The sequence below is a fragment of the Hippopotamus amphibius genome, chromosome 7, assembly GCF_030028045.1.
Source record: "Hippopotamus amphibius kiboko isolate mHipAmp2 chromosome 7, mHipAmp2.hap2, whole genome shotgun sequence".
Classification (NCBI taxonomy): Eukaryota; Metazoa; Chordata; class Mammalia; order Artiodactyla; family Hippopotamidae; genus Hippopotamus; species Hippopotamus amphibius.
The window spans coordinates 29457428-29479305 of NC_080192.1; the positions used below are offsets into that span (position 1 = coordinate 29457428).

Sequence of the window (21878 nt, forward strand, 5' to 3'; positions counted from 1 at the left end):
ACCCAGTAAAGCAAGTGTATGTGTTGTAGATATTGCCCATTGCTCAATGTCTACCGAATGCTAGATATTCAGAAGTGGATTGAATTTTACTTGAGGTGTCAATAGCCTGCTTAAAACAAATAAAAAACTTGCTTCTTGATTTCCTTGCAAATATGGCTGGTCATATAACATATTTCTGGGTTAATAAGACATAATGTGATTTATTGCAAGAAAGCACCACCACTTCCTACTCACTCCTCTTTCCCCTCATATAACTGTGGTTAAGTGCCAGGCTTAGAATTTCAACAACCATTTTGTGATCTTAAGGATAAAAGTTAGATGATAAGGGTAGCAGAACAGCATAAAACAATTCTAACTGACATAGTACATAAAGGACAATCAGAAAAGAGTAGAGTACTGATCAGATGATGTCAATTTAGGGAGCAGTGTCAATGGATCCTGTTTTGCTAGACTCCATAATATTGTGGGAAGGCTGAGTCAGGGCCTGGGTTCTTCCATTTATGAATAGTGCAACATTTGACAAAATAGCACACTTCTCCACAACTTTTATTGTGTCTAAAATCAAGACATTAATCTAAATAATTTATTTTTAACTGAGAAGATGGAACGGCAACATTTCTAGATTGTAGTTTTCTATCATATATTCAATATTATGTTCTCTTAGTTCCAAAATAAATTATGTGTATTAAAACTTTACCTCTACACCAGTTTGAATAGGAAAACATATTCCAGTAATTATCAATAAAAAGCAGCAAATATCCCATGGAAGAGTTACCATACTCTGACAGAACATCACATTTTCAAATTTATCAAAAGAAGACATAGCTTATAATACACTGAACCATTATTCTGATGTTTTTTTTGGCCATACCTCGTGAGATGCAGGACCCAACCAGGAATCAAACCTGTACCCCCCGCAGCGGAAACGCTGACTCGTCTCTGCCACAGGACTGCCAGGGAAGTCCCCTATTCTAACCGATTTTTAAGGAACATTTAAAATTCCATAATTTTGTAATTAATGATTATGATCAATATCACAATTAGTTGGTGATGGACTTGGAAAATTCTTGATTTCAAGCTCAAAATTCATTTCTCTGCCTAGTATATTTATGTATTTATTTATAACAATATAAGCCTTTATTTACAATTGGATTCAGAGCATAATGTGGACATATGAAAATTTGGAAATCATTTCTTAGAAATTTGAATAAGGGATTTCTCTAATTCTCATTGCCTTTTAACTTTTATAGAGATGGAGTGGCATATTTTTGTTTAAGAACTTACAAGTAGACTAGTATAAAAGTTGAGACCTGGATCCTTTATTGCTATGACCTTGCATTTCTCTATGAAAGTGCTTCTTTATGTGTTTTTCAATATACTCTCAAATTTTTACAGCCCAATCTAATAACTGTCACAGAAAGGTTAGAGGAAATATGGGCATATATAACCAGCAATCTGGAATAGTGGCTTTGATTTCAGATGAGCTTCAAATGCTCTTTTGTTCACATGTAAACATTATGTAGTGCATGATGTGCCTTCTCTCAACTTCACAGTAAATATCTGTGAAAATATACAAAAAGACCAAAATGTCAAGGACTGAAAACAGAGTAAACTAAATGTAAAGGAAAACAATAGGGATCTATTCCTATTTAGTGCATATCAATGGTTATGTGTTGAGAAATATATCCTTGGAATACCACACCACCATCCTCTGAATTAGAACACAACAGAGAACCACCTCTCTCCTTACCCCCATTCACGTCCCCAAACTTAAAAAAAAAAAAAGAGAGGCTGAAAAAGATATTGATCTCAGCACAATTTGCTGATATTTGCCTGTTGACCCCTCTAGTTCCATGACACACAAAATTGTCATTCATACTCCCAAACAGGAGGGGACAAACTGTTGACCTAATGAAAAATACAAAAGCTAAGTGCTGTGATTTTATTTTATTCAGGGTCTTACTGAGGACTATAGCCAGGGAGACAGCTCTGATGAACTGCTCTGAAGAGGTAGGGGAGGAGCCAGCATATATATGAATTTTGAGGGGATAGGAAATACATGCACTCAAGCAAATATTTTGGTAAAAAATTACAGCTAATCACAAAGAACAGATATTTCAAGTTCATGATTTTAGTGCTTTTCTATGTACGGGAAGATGCAAGAATCTGAGGTTATTGAAATTTTTACTGAGATACGCATCTAACTATCTAGGGACACTTAATCCAAAGAACAGATTAACTCATCTTGCTTTTTCCCTCTGAATTCTCCACTAGGTACACTGTCTTGGGCAACTGCAGTAGGTTGCAGCTTAACCCTTTTGGAACTGAATGATGAGCAACCCTCTTTGTTCCTTTTTTTGTTCACATATCTTTGCAGACAGAGCCAGTCACCTTCAGCCACTTCTATTAGCTGTTTTTTGCCTGGACTCCTTCAATGATATAACACCTAGTAGGGTGACACGGCAGGAAATTGGATATAAGATATAGAAACACATTGTAACATGTAATACTAAATTGCCAAAGAAGAAACTGTTGTCAGGAAAGATAGGAAGAGCATCAGAAGCACTGCATGGTTTGGGGTATAGTGTTTCATATCTTTAGTCTTATAGTGTAAACTCTTAACAGTTGTGTTTTGTTTTGTTTTTTTGTCTTTTTTTTAATTTTCATGAAAATGCCTGACAAGCTTTGAGTGCTGAGGCGTCCACTTGAAAGAGGCATCCACTTCAGAAATGTCTATCTTGAATAAATACATTGTCAGCCACATGTCTAGATAAAGAGTCAGCCACTATCCCACACCACCCCCACAGGTTCTTTTATTTAAAAGATCTTTGTTGATTTCAATAGCTGACCATTTGGACCACTTGTTTCTTCTCTTCTTGCACTTTAAATTCCCACTCTTATGTTTTAAATTCATCAATAAAGAGTGAGCTGCTAAAACCCTAGACCCTCATCCTTGACCTTAATAAAAGCAGAACCGCTGGCCCATAGGCGCACTTCCTCTCCCCTCAATCTCGCTCTGTGGCCCCAGGTGTACCATGTAATTTTCAGGACTTGTAAGTAATAAAGCTTGTCTCTTTCAAAGTTTCCTAACAGTTACTGCTGAGGGCATCTTGCAATCATAGTAACCACAAGGACTGGTTCAGCCATAACATTAGCTATAGATAGGCTGAGACCAGCACAAAATATGAGTAATTCAATAGAAAAGAACAGGAAATCTCTCAGTTTGGAAAAACCAGCATGAGGTTGAACCTCAATCTACCGGTACCACTTTCAATAAATCTCTACTGAACATCATATAGTGAGCTAGAATCCTTGTGCATCAACCTGGCCTCCTGGTCTAGTTCTGAGTGGGGACACTTGTAGTACCCTAGAGCAGAATAAGTACACAGTGAAAGGGCTGAAATTCTCAGCTCCACCAAATTCTAAGTCCAAACTCAGCACAACACATCCAAGGGTAACTAAATATTCAACTAACAAGCAAACAATGAAATGAGGCCCTAGAAAAGGCAAGAACTCTCATGAAGAATTAGAGTAAGAGCTTAATTTTGAAAAATTGTTTTCTGAGAGAAAAAGGACCTTTAGAATGACAATTTAGAATGTCAATTGCATGTTCTCCTCAAAACACAGGAAAGATTGGCATCTATAGGAAAGAAACATAAATCAGCCAGTGGAGACAGGGCTGAAGTTGGTTATTCAACAAATATTTATTGTGATGTAGGAGATACAAATACAAGCACACAACTTAATTCCCAAAATTTCAGATTTATTTCCAAAAACAATATAAGAAATTAAAATATGTAATTGTTGTTAAAGGCAACAATTGACGTTGCAAGGAGTCAATTTGGAGGAAGTGTGAAGGGAAAGGACAAAATATGAAAGCAAGGAAAGAGAAGAGAAACTAAAAGCAATTTTAACTCAAATACTTGAAAAGTATAATCAGAAAACAAACAAAAATCCTTAGATGAAACAGAACAAATTGAAAGAAAAACTACTTCTGTAGGAAAGGAAAAGGGAAAAAGAGTCTACACACAGTAACTATCATTCCTAAAAACAGAAATAAGGCTCACATATCCTGATAACTTTCTCTTACTTTCAAGGCTACCAAAAATATTCTGTATTTACCCACAATAGGATTCTCCAATTGAACCGGCTTCTAATCTAGAAGTTGCATCTCAGCATCCCATTGCCTTGTTCTCATGAATGAGAGCATAGTCATGGTTTGCTTTCTTTATTTTACAAAGAGCAGAACAGAGGGCATACCTAAACGATAAGTTTAAATAGTCAGTTAGAAGCAGAGCAGAGATTACATGCCTGGTTCAAATGAATGTTTGTTCAGAATTTTTTCTGCAATATGCAATCCTTTCCTACTTGTTTACTACAAATCTGTTCAACAAACGATTTTGGACATGAAATCTACTTTAATCCAACTGATTTTTCCAAAATAAAACATATAAATGAAGAAGAAGGAGAACTGCATTTAATATGCTGTTGATAAAGAACAAAAAGACTAGCTTTTCCCACCTTTGTTATTTATTTTCAGTGATAGTTTTCCATACAGCAAAATTTAATGTTGTTCTTATGTCTACTGTAAGTACTCAGAAATTTGTAAATGACATGTCTAATTCATTATTACACTTGAATCATAAGAACATTGATTGAAAAATTATATAGGCCAGTGTACTTACTTCCAACTAATGAAATCAAAGTATGCACTATAAGATTTCTGTTTTCTCGAGAGCATTACTTTAAAATGAATATTTCTATACACCCCTGAGCAACAGTGAATTATATGAAATATTATACAGAATATTAAGTGCCGACCATAGTTTCTGGTGTGTAGTCAATTTTCAACAATTGTTTGTTTAATTATCATGTGTTTTAGTAGATGAAATATCTTGTGACATAGCCAATTCACTTTTGAAAATTGCCCTCATATGGTGGAAACCTGGGTGCTATTGAAAAGAGTCTTTGAGGGATACTCTATTCATATCTTCTAATAGAATGTCTTCAACTCATTCATTGTTTTCCACATGGAGTGAAATAATGCACCATATTTTTTCCTGTCTTAAATGTGCAAATAGTAACACATTGTAACTACTGTTAATTTATTTCTTTTTCATTTCTCCTGTCTAATGAAAACCATGAAGCTCCCACATAGGTGATTTGCCATAGAGTTTGTCTTTGTGAAACCAACAGATGTTAGAATCTTAGAAAAAACGTTACTTTTATCTCTGGTAAGAATAAGTGGAAACTGTTAGCTGTTTCATAATTTTTTTTCATAAAAATTTCTGCTCTATTCAAAGCTTACTTCCTCATTCTAATAAAAAAGAATCAGCAAGCATTGATATGAACTAACAAAAATTGAAAGAAATAAGAACAATTTGTCTTTTTTCACATTTGTTTCCTACTCCCTTATCCTTGGTTTGTTTTTCCCCCCTTTTGGTTTCCTAATTTTACAAAGGGAATTTTTGCTAACTAAATAGAAAAGAACAAGTGTTACTTAAAAAATTCACAGCCAATATTTTCACTGTACTTTGTATGCATGTGTTTTTAAATTTCATCATGATACTTTGTTTTAATAATGCTAGAAAGTCAAGAATTTGAAAATAAAACATCTTTAATCTTAAGAGTAAAGATGATACAAAAAATGTTTCATAATAAATTCATTTTTAAAAAACAGATTTTAGATGATTAGGTACAGCATGATCTCATTTTATGAAATAAAAAACGTTTCCCATGTAAACACACATATATGCATATGTAAACCTATATATACTTGGTCACACATATATGATCTATATAATTATAGGATAAACTCCTTAAATCACTTTTTACTCTTAACTCACAAGCTACCATATTCAGCTAGTATTTTCCTTAAATCTCTGGTTCCTTATTCTTGTTTTCCTTTGCTAATTTCTCTACTCCTTCCAGTTACCTAAACTTTAAAGTTTGCCAAAGATCTGTCCTTAAATCAGTTCTCATGTCATCTACAATCACATCCTCGGTAACTGAATCCATTCTCTGTCTTTAAATACCATCTAAATGTTTAAAACCCAGACTTGTAGCTCCATTCTGAATCTCTTCTCCCCTGACTCAAAGCTCACATCCAATTGCTTACTTACATCTCCACCTGAACAACACATAATCATCTCAAAGTTAACATGTCTAAAATTGAACTTCTGATCCTTAAGCCATCCCAAACTTGCTCTAACAGTTGCCCCATCTCACTTTATGACAACTCTGTCTTTCCAGTTCTTTAGACTCAAAATGTTGGGGTCATCCTTGAATCCCCTATTTGTCTCATGCCCCACATCTAAACTATTAAGAAATCCTTTTGGCTTTACCTTCAAATTATACTCAAAATTCAATTACTAGGATTCCTAAGACTACACTATTCCAAACTCATTCCTGGCCTTAATTTTTACAAATTTTTGTTGCCTCTCTCCTTCACACTTTGCCCCCTTTAGTATTTTGTCAACACAGCCATCATGAGCCTTTAAAACTAGACTGAGATTATGTCACCCTATTTTCAAAGTCTTCCAAAATATCTTTCATCTGCCTCAAATAAAACTCAAAGTACTTTGACATATATCCTTGGCCCTCCCCCATCCCACTCCCATCTGCTAATAATATCACTTCTTTTTTACCTTTACCCTCCACTCCATCCACACAGGTCTTCTTGCTGTCCTCAGAAATTAAAGTCACACTCAACTCAAAGCCTTAGTTCTGGCAATTTCATCTGCCTGGAACGTTCTTTTCCAGAGGTTTGTATGGTTTGATATATCAATCCCTCTGTCAAATTTTCCCAGCTTCACAATCTAAAATTTCAGTATATACTCCCTAACACTTCTTTTCTCCATCCCAACGTTATTTTTCTTCTTACCACTTATCATTATTTTTTCACTTTTCTTCCATTTGCATTTTTTCCCAATCAAAATATAAGCTTCATGAAGGTTTTTTGTTTGTTTGTTTGTTTACTTCTATATCCTCAGGGCTTACAGCAGTTCCTAGCACAAGATAGATATTTGATAAATACTAACATTTTCTCCAGGCAATAGGATTAGAAAGAGTAGAGGAAAAAACTTTCAGTTCTTTTTCACACCATTTTAAAGAATAAGATCATGGGTGAACTTTATTTTCCTTTCCTTTTTGTTTCAAAAACAGTATGATGCAAAACTTCTTTGTGGTAAAATCAGAAGTCCTGATAACATTTTTCTCACTGGTTGTTAATTTCAGAATTTATGGTCTAAATACTTATTATTCTTGTCAGATCATGTTCTCATAGATCCAAAAATGGAAAGCACTGTTAATTGCTTCAATAGGTGAAACCAATGTTACAACTCAGAACAACTTGGCAGATGTGATGATTTATTTATATCAAGCTACAGAAGTTTTAAGCTGGCTTTCATGTCAGGTCTATCTGTAAGTGGAGATTCCCTCAGAGGAGCAAGGCAGCAAGAAGGCTGCATAGGAAGGAGTTCCAAAAATAGCCACAGGATGGAAAAGGCAGGTATGTGATATTCAGAACTCTAGGCAGATAAGATAAGTATTAGAAGGAGGAAACTGAGGACCATGGATAACAGGACCTTGCTTTAAATTGGAATTTAAGCGAAGGGTTTCTATACACAGTTATAGGAATCTGAAAAAGCTACTCCTGTCCCCAACTACAACTGGGACATGGTGGAAGCTGGCAACTTAGTGTAATCATAATGTATAGGAGTGACCAAGGTAGAAACTTGACTCTGAGTGACACTCATAATAATGGGGAGATAGAAGACTCGGGCTCTGAAATAAGGCAGCAGAGGGCATTACCAGCAAAAGAGGCTAAGCTTTGGTTAATGCAGAAACCTACTCATCAGCACTGGGATTAAATGCTTCTACTCAATGACTGGGGAACCAATGTAGGAATGCAGTGGTCACTCATGGACACAGTGCCTTGGGTTGAGTCAGAGACTCAAAATCCACCTCTTCTCTGCACTGGCCTGCATCCTCTGAGAGTGGAGATGACATGGGATCAAAGGAAGCTAGTGCAGTATTTTACCTTTTTTTTTTCCTTTTTTTTTTTTACAAACACTTTTTTTCACTGTAACAAAGTATATGCATTTATTCGTTCAACCAGTAGTTATTTGATTGCTTCTTATGTGTTGCTCTGGGTCAGGCACTGGAAAGAGAGAAATAAATAAGATAGACTTATTCCTTGCCCTTTCTCTGTAATGTATTTTCCTATATGGAATAAGTGTTTAAAATATTCCTTTTAGTTTGATGCTTATTCTATCTTGAAACATTTTTATATTCCAATCTGACATGAGATGCCTTTAGAGGGATTTCACAACGGACGAGAAATTGCCCAATGGTCAGAAGGCTCTTTACTTCTGTTAATAGTTTGTCATTCCCAACTCTACATGGTCATAGACACTCATATTTGGAAGGGATGTTAAATATTTTCTAGATGAACCTTTTCATTTTATATGTCTCAGGCCCAGAGAAGATATAACACATGCCAGAATTTATGTAAAAAATAGTCAGCTCAGCTGGAATTAGAATGGAGATCTCCTGATATCATAGATGAATGCATTTTCCTCCACTATGCTTTTATACTAAAAATCACATCTTAGAGTAGATTCTGTGCTTGCCAATTACATTAATACACACCCTGCCATTCCCTTTAAATTAGAGCTTTCCTGTTATTTCTCTGGAGGAAAACTGCCTTTCATTTTTCTGGCTGTATCTCTATACAACACATAAAAGGGATTGCTGAAAAAAATGAGACCACTGAAAGCTATTAAAAAAAAAAAAGTTATGCTATACATTTCAACCTGAGACATTAAAGTTTGTAGTTAGTCTTTGTATACTGAAAAAAGTTGGCACTGTTAAATAGCAGATTTTTTTAAATCAAAAGACTTTGCATAGAAAAGTTGTTTGAGTAAAAGATCAATTGTATTCACAGCTGCATCCCTCATCAACTTACCTCTTTGTTTTCTTTTTTCTTTTTTCTTTGCATCTGAGTTTTTTATTCCATAGATGATTTTTGTTGTTGTTTTGTTTTGTTTTTTAATTTTTAATTTTTTCATTTTTTTACAATAAACTGCACATACTTAGAGCATACAATTTGGTATCCCAATCTCCCAATTCATCCCACACCAACCCTCCCCGCTTTCCCCACTTGGTGTCCATATGTTTGTTCTCTACATCTGTGTCTCTATTTCTGCCTTGCAAACCGGTTGATTTGTACCATTTTTCTATAGTTCGCATATATGTGTTAATATGCATTATTTGTTTTTCTTTCTGCCTCACTTCACTCTGTATGACAGTCTCTAGGTCCATCCATGTCTCTACAAATGTCCCAGTTTCACTGCTTTCTACAGCTGAATAATATTCCATTGTATGTATGCACCACAACTTCTTTATCCATTCATCTGTTGATGGACATTTAGGTTGCTTCCATGTCCTGACTATTGTAAATAGTGCTGCAATAAACATTGGAGTGCATTTGCCTTTTTGAATTATGGTGTTCTCTGGGTATATGCCCAGCAGTGGGATTGCTGGGTCATATGGTAGTTCTATTTTTAGTTTTGCAAGGAACCTCCATACTGTTCTCCATAGTGGCTGTATCAGTCTACATTCCCACCAACAGTGCAAGAGCGTCCCCTTTTCTCCACACCCTCTCCAGCATTTACTGTTTGTTGATTTTCTGATGATGCCCATTCTCACCGGTGTGAGGTAATACCTCATTGTAGTTTTGATTTGCATTTCTCTAATAATTAGCGATGTTGAGCAGCTTTTCATGTGCCTCTTGGCCATCCGTATGTCTTCTTTGGAGAAAGGCCTATTTAGGTCTTCTGCCCATATTTTGATTGGGTTGTTTGTTTTTTTGATATTGAGCTGGATAAACTTTATATATTTTGGAGATTAATCCTTTGTCTGTTGATTTGTTTGCGAATATTTTCTCCCATTCTGAGGGTTGTCTTTTTGTCTTGCTTATAGTTTCCTTTGCTGTGGAGAAGTTTTGAAGTTTCATTAGGTCCCACTTATTTATTTTTGTTTTTATTTCCATTATTCTAGGGGGTGGATCAAAAAAGATCTTGCTGTTATTTACATCAAAGAGTGTTCTTCCTATGTTTTCCTCTAGGAGTTTTATAGTGTCTGGCCTTACATTTACATCTTTAATCCATTTTGAGTTTATTTTTGTGTATGGTGTTAGGGAGTGTTCTAATTTCATTCTTTTCCATGTAGCTGTCTGGTTTTCCCAGCACCACTTATTGAAGAGGCTGCCTTTTCTCCATTGTATATCCTTGCCTCCATTGTCATAGATTAATTGACTATAGTTTATCTCTGGGCTTTCTATCCTGTTCCATTGATCTGTATTTCTGTTTTTGTGCCAGTACCATACTGTCTTGATCACTGTAGCCTTGTAGTATAGCCTGAAATCAAGAAGCCTGATTCCACCAACTCCATCTTTCCTTTTCAAGATTGCTTTGGCTATCCGGGGTCTTTTGTGTCTCCATACAAATTTTAAGATTTTTCGTTCTAGTTCTGTAAAAAATGCCATGAGTAACTTGATAGGGATTGCACTGAATCTGTAGATTGCTTTGGGTAGTATAGTCATTTTCACAATGTTGATTCTTCCAATCCAAGAACATGGTATGTCCCTTCATCTGTTTGTGTCATCTTTGATTTCTTTCATGAGTGTCTTATAGTTTTCTGAGCACAGGTCGTTTACCTCTTTAGTTAGGTTTATTCCTAGGTATTTTATTCTTTTTGTTGCAATGGTGAATGGGATTGTTTCCTTAATTTCTCTTTCTGATCTTTCATTGTTAGTGTATAGAAATGCAAGAGATTTCTGTGTGTTAATTTTGTATCCTGCAACTTCACCAAATTCATTGATTAGCTCAAGTAGTTTCCTGGTGGCATCTTTAGGGTTTTCTATGTATAATATTGTGTCATCTGCGAACAGTGATAGTTTTACTTCTTTTCCAAATTGGATTCCTTTGATTTCTTTTTCTTCTCTGATTGTTGTGGCAAGGACTTCCAAAGCTATGTTGAATAGCAGTGGAGAGAGTGGACATCCTTGTCTTGTTCCTGATCTTAGAGGATGCTTCGAGTTTTTCACCACTGAGAATGATGTTTGCTGTGGGTTTGTCATATATGGCCTTTATTATGTTGAGGTAGATTCCCTCTATGCCCACCATCTGGAGAGTTTTTATCATAAATGGGTGTTGAATTTTGTAAAAAGCTTTTTCTGCATCTATTGAGATGATCATGTGGTTTTTATCCTTCAATTTGTTAATAGAGTGTATCACATTGACTGATTTGCATATAAAGAAGAATCCTTTTATTCCAGGGATAAACCCCACTTGATCATGGTGTATGATACTTTTAATGTGTTGTTGGATTCTGTTGGCTAATATTTTGTTGAGGATTTTTGCATCTAAATTCATCAGTGATATTGGTCTGTAGTTTTCTTTTTTTGTAGTATCTTTGTCTGGTTTTGGTATCAGAGTGATGGTGGCTTCATAAAATGAGTTTGAGAGTGTTCCTTCCAATGCAATTTTTTGGAAGAGTTTGAGAAGGATGGGTGTTAGCTTTTCTCTAAATATTTGATAAAATTCACCTGTGAATCCATCTGGTCCTGGACTTTTGATTGTTGAGAGATTTTTAATCACAGTTTCAATTTCATTACTTGTGATTGGTCTGTTCATATTTTCTATGTTTTCCTGATTCAGTCTTAGAAGGTTATACCTTTCTAAGAATCTGTCCATTTCATCCAGGTTGTCCATTTTATTGGCATATAGGTGCTTGTAGTAATTTCTTATGGTGCTTTTTATTTCTCCGGTGTCCATTGTAACTTCTCCTGTTTCATTTCTAATTTTATTGATTTCAGTCCTCTCCCTCTTTTTCTTGATGAGACTTGCTACAGGTTTATCAGTTTTATTTATCTTCCCAAAGAACCAGCTTTCAGTTTTATTGATATTTGCTATTGTTTTCTTTGTCTCTATTTCATTTATTTCTGCTCTGAACTTTATGATGTCTCTCCATCTACTAACTTGGGGTTTTGTTTGCTCTTCTTTCTCTAGTTTCTTTAGGTGTAACATTAGATTGTTTATTTGGGATGTTTCTTGTTTCTTGAGGTAGGACTGTATCACTACAAACTTCCCTCTTAGAACTGCTTTTGCTGCAACCCATAGGTTTTGGATCATTGTGTTTTCATTGTCATTTGTCTGTAGGTATATTTTGATTTCCTTTTTGATTTCTTCAGTGATCTCTTGGTTATTTAGTAGCGTATTGTTTAGCCTCCATGTGTTTGTGTTTTTTACAGTTTTTTCCAAGTAACTGATTTCTAATCTCATAGCGTTGTGGTCAGAAAAGATGCTTGATAAAATTTAAACTTTCTTGCATTTACCAACGCTTGATTTATGACCCAAAATGAGATCTATCCTGGAGAATGTTTCATGTGTACTTGAGAAGAATGTGTAATCTGCTGTTTTTGGATGTGATGTCTTATAGATATCTATTAAATCAAGCTGATTTATCGTGTCATTTAAAGCTTGTCTTTCCTTATTAATTATCTGTCTGGATGATCTGTCCATTGGTGTAAGTGGGCTGTTAAAGTTCCCCACTATGACTGTGTTACCGTCGATTTCTTCTCTCATAGTTGTTAGCATTTGCCTTATGTATTGAGGTGCTCCTCTATTGAGTGCATATATATTTATAAGTGTTATCTCTTCTTCTTGGATGGATCCCTCGATCTTTATGTAGTGTCCTTTCTTGTCTCTTGCAACATTTTTTATTTTAAAGTCTATTTTATCTGATGTGACTATTGCTCCTCCAGCTTTCTTTTGATTTCCATTTGCATAGAATATCTTTTTCCATCCCCTCACTCTCCGTCTGTATGTGTCCCTAGGTCTGAAGTGGGTCTCTTGTAGACAGCTTATATATGGGTCTTGTTTTTGTATACATTCAACCAATCTGTGTCTTTTGGTTGGTGCATTTAGTCCATGTACATTCAAGGTAATTATCGATATGTATGTTCCTATTACCATTTTCTTAATTGTTTCGATTTTGTTTTTGTAGACCCTTTTCTTCTCTTGTGTTTCCTGCTTAGAGAAGCTTCTTTAGCACTTGTTGAAGGGGTGGTGTGGTGGTGCTGAATTCTCTTAGCTGTTGCTTGTCGGTAAAGCTTTCGATTTCTCTGTTGAATCTGAATGAGATCCTTGCTGGGCAGAGTATTCTTGGTTGTAGGTTCTTCCCTTTCATCACTTGAAATATATGGTGCCACTCCCTTCTGGCTTGCAGAGCTTCTGCTGAGAAATCAGTTGTTAACCTGATGGGAGTTCCCTTGTATGTTATTTGTCATTTTTCCCTTGTTGCTTTTAATAACTTTTCTCTGTCTTTAATTTTTGTCAGCTTGACTACTATATGCCTTGGTGTGTTTCTCCTTAGGTTTATCCTGCCTGGGACTCTCTGTGCTTCCTGGACTTGGGTAGCTATTTCCTTTCCCATGTTAGTGAAGTTTTCAACTATAATCTCTTCCAGTATTTTCTCAGGTCCTTTCTCTCTCTCTTCTCCTTCTGGGACCCCTATAATGTGAATGTTGGTGTATTTAATGTTGTCCCAGAGGTCTCTTAGGCTGTCGTTAGTTCTTTCATTCTTTTTTCCTTATTCTTTTCTGCAACAGTGATTATCACCATTTTGTCTTCCAGCTCACTTATTTACCCTTCTGCCTCAGTTAATCTGCTAGTGGTTTCCTTCTAGTGTATTTTTCATTTCAGTTATTGTGTTGCATATCTCTGTTTGTTTGTTCTTTAATTCTTCTAGGTGTTTGGTAAACTTTTCTTGCAACTTTTTGATCTTTGCATCCAATCTTTTTTCAAAGTCCTGGATCATCTTCACTATCATTATTTTGAATTCTTTTTCTGGAAGAGTGCCTATCTCCTCTTCATTTAGTTGTTTTTCTGGTGCTTTATCTTGTGCCTTCATCTGGTACAGTCTTTTGCCTTTTCATATTCTCTTTCTTTCTGTGGCTGTGATTTTCAGTTCCACAAGATGAAATTCTACTGACACTGCCTGATTCTGCTGTCTGCCCTCTTGTGGAGGAAGCTGTCTAGGAGGCGCATGGGTGCTTCCTGATGGGGGAGACTGATGGTGGGTTGGGCTGGGTGTACAGAGCTCAGTAAAACTTTAATCTGATTTGGTGGGTGGAGCTCAGTGACACTTTAATCTGCTTGTCTGCCAATGGATGGGGCTGTGTTCCCACCCTGGTGGTCTTTTGGCCTGAGGTGACCCAGCACTGGAGCTTACAGGCTCTTTGGTGGAGCTAATGGTGGACTCTGGAAGGGCTCATGCCAATGAGCACTTCTCAGAACCCCTGCTGCCAGTGCCCCTGTCTCCTTGGTGAGCCACAGCTGCCCCCCACCTCTGCAGGCAACCCTCCAACACCAGCAGGTAGGTCTGGTTCAGTCTCCTATGGGGTCACTGCTCCTTTCCCCTGGGTCCTGGTGAGCACACTTTTTTGTGTGCCCTCCAAGAGTGGAGTCTCCATTTCCCCCAGTCCTGTGGAGGTCCTGCAATCAAATCCCACTGGCTTTCAAAGTCTGATTCTCTGGGGTTTCCTCCTCCCATTGCTGAACCCCCAGGTTAGGAAGCCTGACATGGAGTTCAGAACCCTGAGGACTTCTGCGGTATAACTGTTCTCCAGCTTGTGAGTCACCCACCCAGCATTAACAGGGTTTGATTTTAACACGATTGCGCCCCTCCTACGGTCTCACTGTGGCTTCTCCTTTGTTTCTGGATGTGGGGTGGTATTTTGGTAAGTTCCAGTGTCTTTCTGTCAATGGTTGTTCAGCAGTTAGTTGTAATTCTGGTGCTCTTGCAAGAGGGAGTGAGCTCACGTTCTCCTACTTCGCCATCTTGATTCTTCCCATCTCCTCTTTGTTTTCACTAGTCAGAAACATTTCTGTGTGAGAACAGAAGAATCTGAGGAAAATCAGTGTGGGGAAAGAGGAGGGGAGAGGCAGGTACCTCTTTGCTTAACTGGCCATTGGTATAGTTTTCTGTTGGTTGTTGGTGTTGCCTCTGGTAACCATGATTGGCCATGGGTAGCCCTACACAGCAGGTGAACAGTCTACACTGCAGGTGAATGGTCTACACAGTAGGTGAATAGTCTATACAGCAGATGAATGGTCACTGGATCCTGTAAGCACTTGTGAGGGTTCTCCTGATGTCCTACTCCCTTGAGGTGACCCTCAGTCTTTATCACTACTTTATCAATCTGCCCTTATCTTCTTTCCCCTCACATTTCCACACAGGAGAAATCAGTTCACATTGCATGCAGCTCAAGGCCAGTATGGAAGGTAAAGGAGGCACCAAAATGATAATATACACTTATTACTGCCTCACGTCTCATTTGAGCTGTATATTTTATACAGCATCTTGGTTGGTCCTTTCTCAGAAAGCTTCATTGTCGATTATTCTGAGGAGGGAGCTCCTTGGTACTACAGAACTTTCCCTCCAACCACCTGATCAGAGTTGTCTTCAGGGTCATTTGTTTCTGATCACAATCCAATTTTTAGCATTGAAGTCTGAGGCCTCTAAACCAATAGGTGTAGCTGTTGATTCCACGGAAAGAAGCATTTTCAGTGCTAGTCAATTATTCAAGTTTTTATGCTAAAAACCCTAGGCCAGGAGAACTTCTCTGAAAAACATCTTTTGGAACTTGGAGTGGACTGCTGTATAATCATACCAGGTGTCTGAATACTTGATTTTCAGTCTGAATATGCCTATAACATCAAATCTAGCTTCTTCCTCTGTTCTTTTCATTACATTATTCTCAACTACCACCCAAAAGGCAAAGTCCCATAGTCATCTATACTCTATTTCATGCAGATTCTGTTGTAAGCATTGTGGATACAGAGGTAACACAAGGGTACATGGATCATACACATTAAACTAATAAGCTGTAACTAGTGTATTAAGAATGTCAAATCTATGATATAAAAATATGAATTTTTTCTCCTATCTGATTTCTGTTGAATTCATTTTTTGTAACTTAATCCTTTCTTGGGAAGATTCCATATTTCCCTGGTAAATATTGTTTATTAAACATTAGCTTTTTCCAATTTAAAACTCCAGCATTATATTTTATTCAGATCATTACAGTTCTCCTTTCCTTCTATAGGTAACAGCTCATTAAATTCTTGGGAGCAGGAAGGAGTGAGGGGCAAAAAGGCAAGTGTCTCTTTTCCCAACTTGTGTTTGTTTATTGTCACTTTTCTGACAGGTATTGCTTGGCAGTTGGTGCCTTTCATATGGCAGTATCCAAATTCTGCCTTTCTTGTCAGGGTATGGTATGAGATTTTCACATAAAATCCTGAGGTCTCTGACCATAGAACCCAATAATTTGGGAAAATATATTTCTAATGCTACCTCTTTCATTGCCTCAGCTCCCACCGCTACTGATACACTCCACAGCCACTCACTGCTGCTATCACCAGTTTGGATGCCATCAAAATGACTAAAGTCCGCCTACAACATGGGGTGTCTGCTCAAAAGAAATATCCATATACTTGCCTCAACAATTAGTAAGATTGCAGGTGGGTCTGATGCTGTCCTTCCTTTCCTTTTGCCAAGTCACTTTCCTCATCTTTAGGTAGGCACATTGTCACTATAGCCTGAGTCGACATACAGTGGGGAATGGAATACTAATACCTCCTTCTTGCAGACACCCTCAGTTTCTACACTTTATCATATTTGGCTTTGGGAAAGGGGTGAGGAAAACACTTCCCTGTCTGTTCCCTAGTCATCTTTATATATTTTTTATGGGATGTTTGTATATTGTGGTATTGAGAGTAGGGCCAGTTTTATTGCCTTTGAATAAACTTTAAAAAGAATTGTCTGCCTCTAGTTATAGATTCAAAAAATTTCTTTAACAAAGAAAAATAATACAGGGAATTTAATATCTCTTATTTTCAACTATGAGAGCAAGTTGCCAATTCTAGAATAGCAATAAATCCCAATCAACATTCTATACTGACCAAATAATATACACACAAATATCAGATAATAATAGATATATGAAGATAAAGCAACACTATGAGACAGAGCTATTGGGCTGAGAGATTATAAAAGCTCTCATTGAGAATACATTTAGCTGAGACCCAAATGACCAGAAAGGTGAATAATATAGAGAGCTGGGGGGAGGAGGGCAAAGATAATTGTAGGCAGAAGAAATAACTAGTGAACCAGTAAAAACTTGAAAATGAATCTAGTATATGTGAAGGAAGGAAAAAATCGATGTGGCAGTAGCAAGGTTTCAGACTATAATAATATAAGAGTAGTTGAAGAGGCAGACAGAGAGAGATGACAGTGGCTTAAGGCAGGGATGTAGAGTCCACTTAATTGAATTGGGATATATTCTAAGGTAGAGTTAAAAGAGTTCGCTAATGGATTAGATGTAGGTACAAGCAGCAAGAGTAAAGGAAAATTTTTAAAAAATTGCTCCTTGGTTTTTTACTTCAACAGCTGCAAAGACGATCATACCATTTACTGAAATGACAAAGACTAGAGGAAGAACAGATTGGTTTTGGAGTTTGTATTAGTTCACTAGGGCAGCCTTGATGAAGTACCACAGACTGGATGAATTAAACAATAGAAATGTATTTCTCACAGTTCCAGAGGCTAGAAATCTGAGACCAAGGTGTCAGTACGGTTGGTTTCTTCTCAATCATTTCTCCTTGGCTTGCTGATGATTATCTTTTCCCTATATTTTCACATAATCTTCCTACTGTACCTATGTCCAGATTTCCTTTTAAGGACATCAGTCATACTGGATTAGAGTCAACCTTAATGATCATTTTAACTTAATTATCCCTTTAAGACCCTGCCTTCAAATACAATTACATTCTGAGGTACCATGGGTTAGGACTTCAATATATGAATGTTTAGGGGATACAGTTTGGCAAATAACATTGTTGCTGTTAATTGTATATATTTTGGTGGGAAGAAATGGAGGAAACCAAGAGCTCTGCCTTGAAAATTACTTTAGGACATTTAAGAAGAGATAAAAAGTAGGATGACATCTTAAAAGAATACCTCATACATCAAATACTATAAGTACTGTTGCAATTCCTCTATTTCCCCAAGTATCACCAACAATCTAACTTCTTCATGGAAAACTCTTTATATGCAGCTTGTGCCAGCAGTCTAAACCAGTCTACATATAAATGTCTTCTTATGCTTTGGGTTCATACTTTTTTCTCTCCTGAGAACGTTGACACCTGATTCACAATTTTCCTCTGCACTTTAACTACTCCCATTACTATGCGTGTGACTTCAACACTGAAGGGGACAAACCTACCAACAGTATATTCTAATTATTTGAAAACCACAGCCACAGATAGATAGAGAAAATGAAAAGGCAAAAGACTTTGTACCAGATGAAGGGACAAGATAAAACACCAGAAAAACAACTAAATGAAGAGGAGATAGGCAACCTTCCAGAAAAAGAATTCACAATAATGATAGTGAAGATGATCCAGGACTTTGAAAAAAGATGGGATGCAAAGACTGAAAAGATGCGAGGTAAGTTTAACAAAGACCTAGAAGATTACAGAACAAACAAACAGAGATAAGCAATACAATAACTGAAATGAAAAATACACTAGAAGGAACCAACAGCAGATTAACTGAGGCAGAAGAACAAATAAGTGACCTAGAAGAGAGAATGGTGAAAATCATTGAGGCGGAAAAGCATGAAGAAAAAAGAATGAAAAGAAATGAAGACAGCTTAAGAGACCTCTGGGACAACATTAAATGCACCAACATTAGCATTACATGGTTCCCCGAAGGAGAAGAGAGATAAAGGGCCCAAGAAAATATTAGAAGAGATTATAGTTGAAAAATTCCCTAACATGGGAAAGGAAATAGCTACCCAAGTCCAGGAAGCACAGAGAGTCCCAGGCAGGATAAACCCAAGGAGAAACATGCCAAGACACATAGTAGTCAAATTGACAAGAATTAAAGACAAAGAAAAGTTATTAAAGGCAACAAGGGAACAATGACAAATAACATACAAGGGAACTCCCATTAGGTTAACAGCTGATTTCTCAGCAGAAACTCTGCAAGTCAGAAGGGAGTGGCACCATATATTTCAAGTGATGAAAGGGAAGAACCTACAACCAAGACTACTCTACCCAGCAAGGATCTCATTCAGATTCAACAGAGAAATCGAAAGCTTTACCGACAAGCAAAAGCTAAGAGAATTCAGCACCACCAAACCAGCACTACAACAAATGCTAAAGGAACTTCTCTAACTGGGAAACACAAGAGAAGAAAAGGACCTACAAAAACAAAATCAAAACAATTAAGAAAATGGTAATAGGAACATACATCTCGACAATTACCTCAAATGTAAATGGACTAAATGCTCCAACCAAAAGACATAGAGTGGTTGAATGGATACAAAAACAAGACCCATATATATGCTGTCTACAAGAGGCCCACTTCAGACCTAGGGACACATACAGACTGAAAGTGAGGGGATGGAAAAAGATATTCTATGCAAATGGAAATCAAAAGAAAGCTGGAGGAGCAATACTCATATCAGATAAAATAGACTATAAAATAAAAAATGTTGCAAGAGACAAGAAAGGACACTACATAATGATCAAGGGATCCATCTAAGAAGAGGAGATAACACTTATAAATATATAAGCACCCAATACAAGGCAAACACTAACAAGTATAAAAGAGGAAATCGACAGTAACACAATAATAGTGGGGGGCTTTAACACCCCACTTGCACCAATGGACAAATTATCCACAAAAAAAATTAATAAGGAAACACAAGCTTTAAATGACACAATAAGCCAGCTAGATTTAATAGATATCTATACAACATTACATCCAAAAACAGCAGATTACACGGTCTTCTCAAGTGCACATGGAACATTCTCCAGGATAGATCTCATTTTGGGTCACAAATCAAGCCTTGGCAAATTTAAGAAAATTGAAATCATTTCAAGCATCTTTTCCAACCACAACACTATGAGATTAGAAATCAATTACTGGGAAAAAACTGTAAAAAACACAAACACAAGGAGGCTAAACAATACGCTACTAAATAACCAACAGATCACTGAAGAAATCAAAAAGGAAATAAAAAAATACCTACAGACAAATGACAATGAAAACACAATGATCCAAACTCTATGGGATGCAGCAAAGGCAGCTCTAAGAGGGAAGTTTATAGCAATACAGTCCTACCTCAAGAAACAAGAAACATCCCAAATAAACAATCTAATGTTACACCTAAAGAAACTAGAGAAAGAGGAGCAAACAAAACCCAAAGTTAGTAGCCAGAAAGAAATCATAAAGATCAGAGCAGAAATAAATGAAATATAAACAAAGAAAACAATAGCAAATATCAATAAAACTAAAAGCTGGTACTTTGAGAAGATAAACAAAATTGATAAACCTTTAGCAAGACTCATCAAGAAAAAGAGGGAGAGGACTGAAATCAATAAAATTAGAAATGAAACAGGAGAAGCTACAATGGACACCACAGAAATCAGAGAACAAAAAGAAATAAAAGGAATCCAAATTGGAAAAGAAGAAGTAAAACTGTCACTGTTTGCAGATGACATGATACTATACATAGAAAATCCTTGGTACCTATATACAATGGAATATTACTCAACTGAAAAAAGGAATGAAACTGGGACATTTGTAGAGACATGGGTGGACATAGAGACTGTCATACAGAGTGAAGTGAGGCAGAAAGAGAAAAACAAATATCGTATATTAACAGACATATGCAGAATATAGAAAAATGTTACAAATCAATTGATTTGCAAGGCAGAAACAGAGACACAGATGTAGAGAACAAACATATGGACATCAAGTGGGGAAAGCGGGGAGGGTTGGGGGGAATGAATTGGGAGATTGTTATTGCCATATATACATTACTAATAAGAAAAAAATACCAAAGTGTACACTCTAAATATATGCAGTTTATTTTCTGTTAACCGTATCTCAATAAAAGTTCTTAAAAAAAATAAATTGAATAAAAATGTAAAAAAAAAAAAAGAAAATAGAAAATCCTAAGCATGCCATGAGTTTGCAGATGACATGATAGTATACATAGAAAATCCTGAAGATGCCACAAGAATACTACTTGAACTAATCAATGAATCTGGTAAAGCTGCAGGATACAAAATTAATACACAGAAATCTCTTGCATTTCTATACACTAACAATGAAAGATCAGAAAGAGAAATTAAGGAAACAATCCCATTCACCATTGCAACAAAAAGAATAAAATACCTAGGAATAAACCTAACTAAAGAGGTAAACGACCTGTACTCAGAAAACTATAAGACACTCATGAAAGAAATCAAAGATGACACAAACAGATGAAGGGACATACCATGTTCTTGGATTGGAAGAATCAACATTGTGAAAATGACTATACTACCCAAAGCAATCTACAGATTCAGTACAATCCCTATCAAGTTACTCATGGCATTTTTTACAGAACTAGAACGAAAAATCTTAAAATTTGTATGGAGACACAAAAGACCCCGGATAGCCAAAGCAATCTTGAAAAGGAAAGATGGAGTTGGTGGAATCAGGCTTCTTGATTTCAGGCTATACTACAAGGCTACAGTGATCAAGACAGTATGGTACTGGCACAAAAACAGAAATACAGATCAATGGAACAGGATAGAAAGCCCAGAGATAAACTATAGTCAATTAATCTATGACAATGGAGGCAAGGATATACAATGGAGAAAAGGCAGCCTCTTCAATAAGTGGTGCTGGGAAAACCAGACAGCTACATGGAAAAGAATGAAATTAGAACACTCCCTAACACCATACACAAA

The 21878-nt window shown here is 36.5% G+C and overlaps 1 long non-coding RNA gene across 3 annotated transcripts in view; it reads right to left on the reverse strand.

The window, feature by feature from the left end:
* Positions 1–5252: 5252 nt before the first annotated feature.
* Positions 5253–21878, reverse strand: part of LOC130856563 (uncharacterized) — an 82259-nt gene continuing 65633 nt past the window's right edge. For all 3 annotated transcript variants that reach the window (XR_009054620.1, XR_009054619.1, XR_009054621.1), the window contains one exon: positions 5253–8161. This is a non-coding gene — a long non-coding RNA (uncharacterized LOC130856563). The remainder of the gene's footprint in view (positions 8162–21878) is intronic.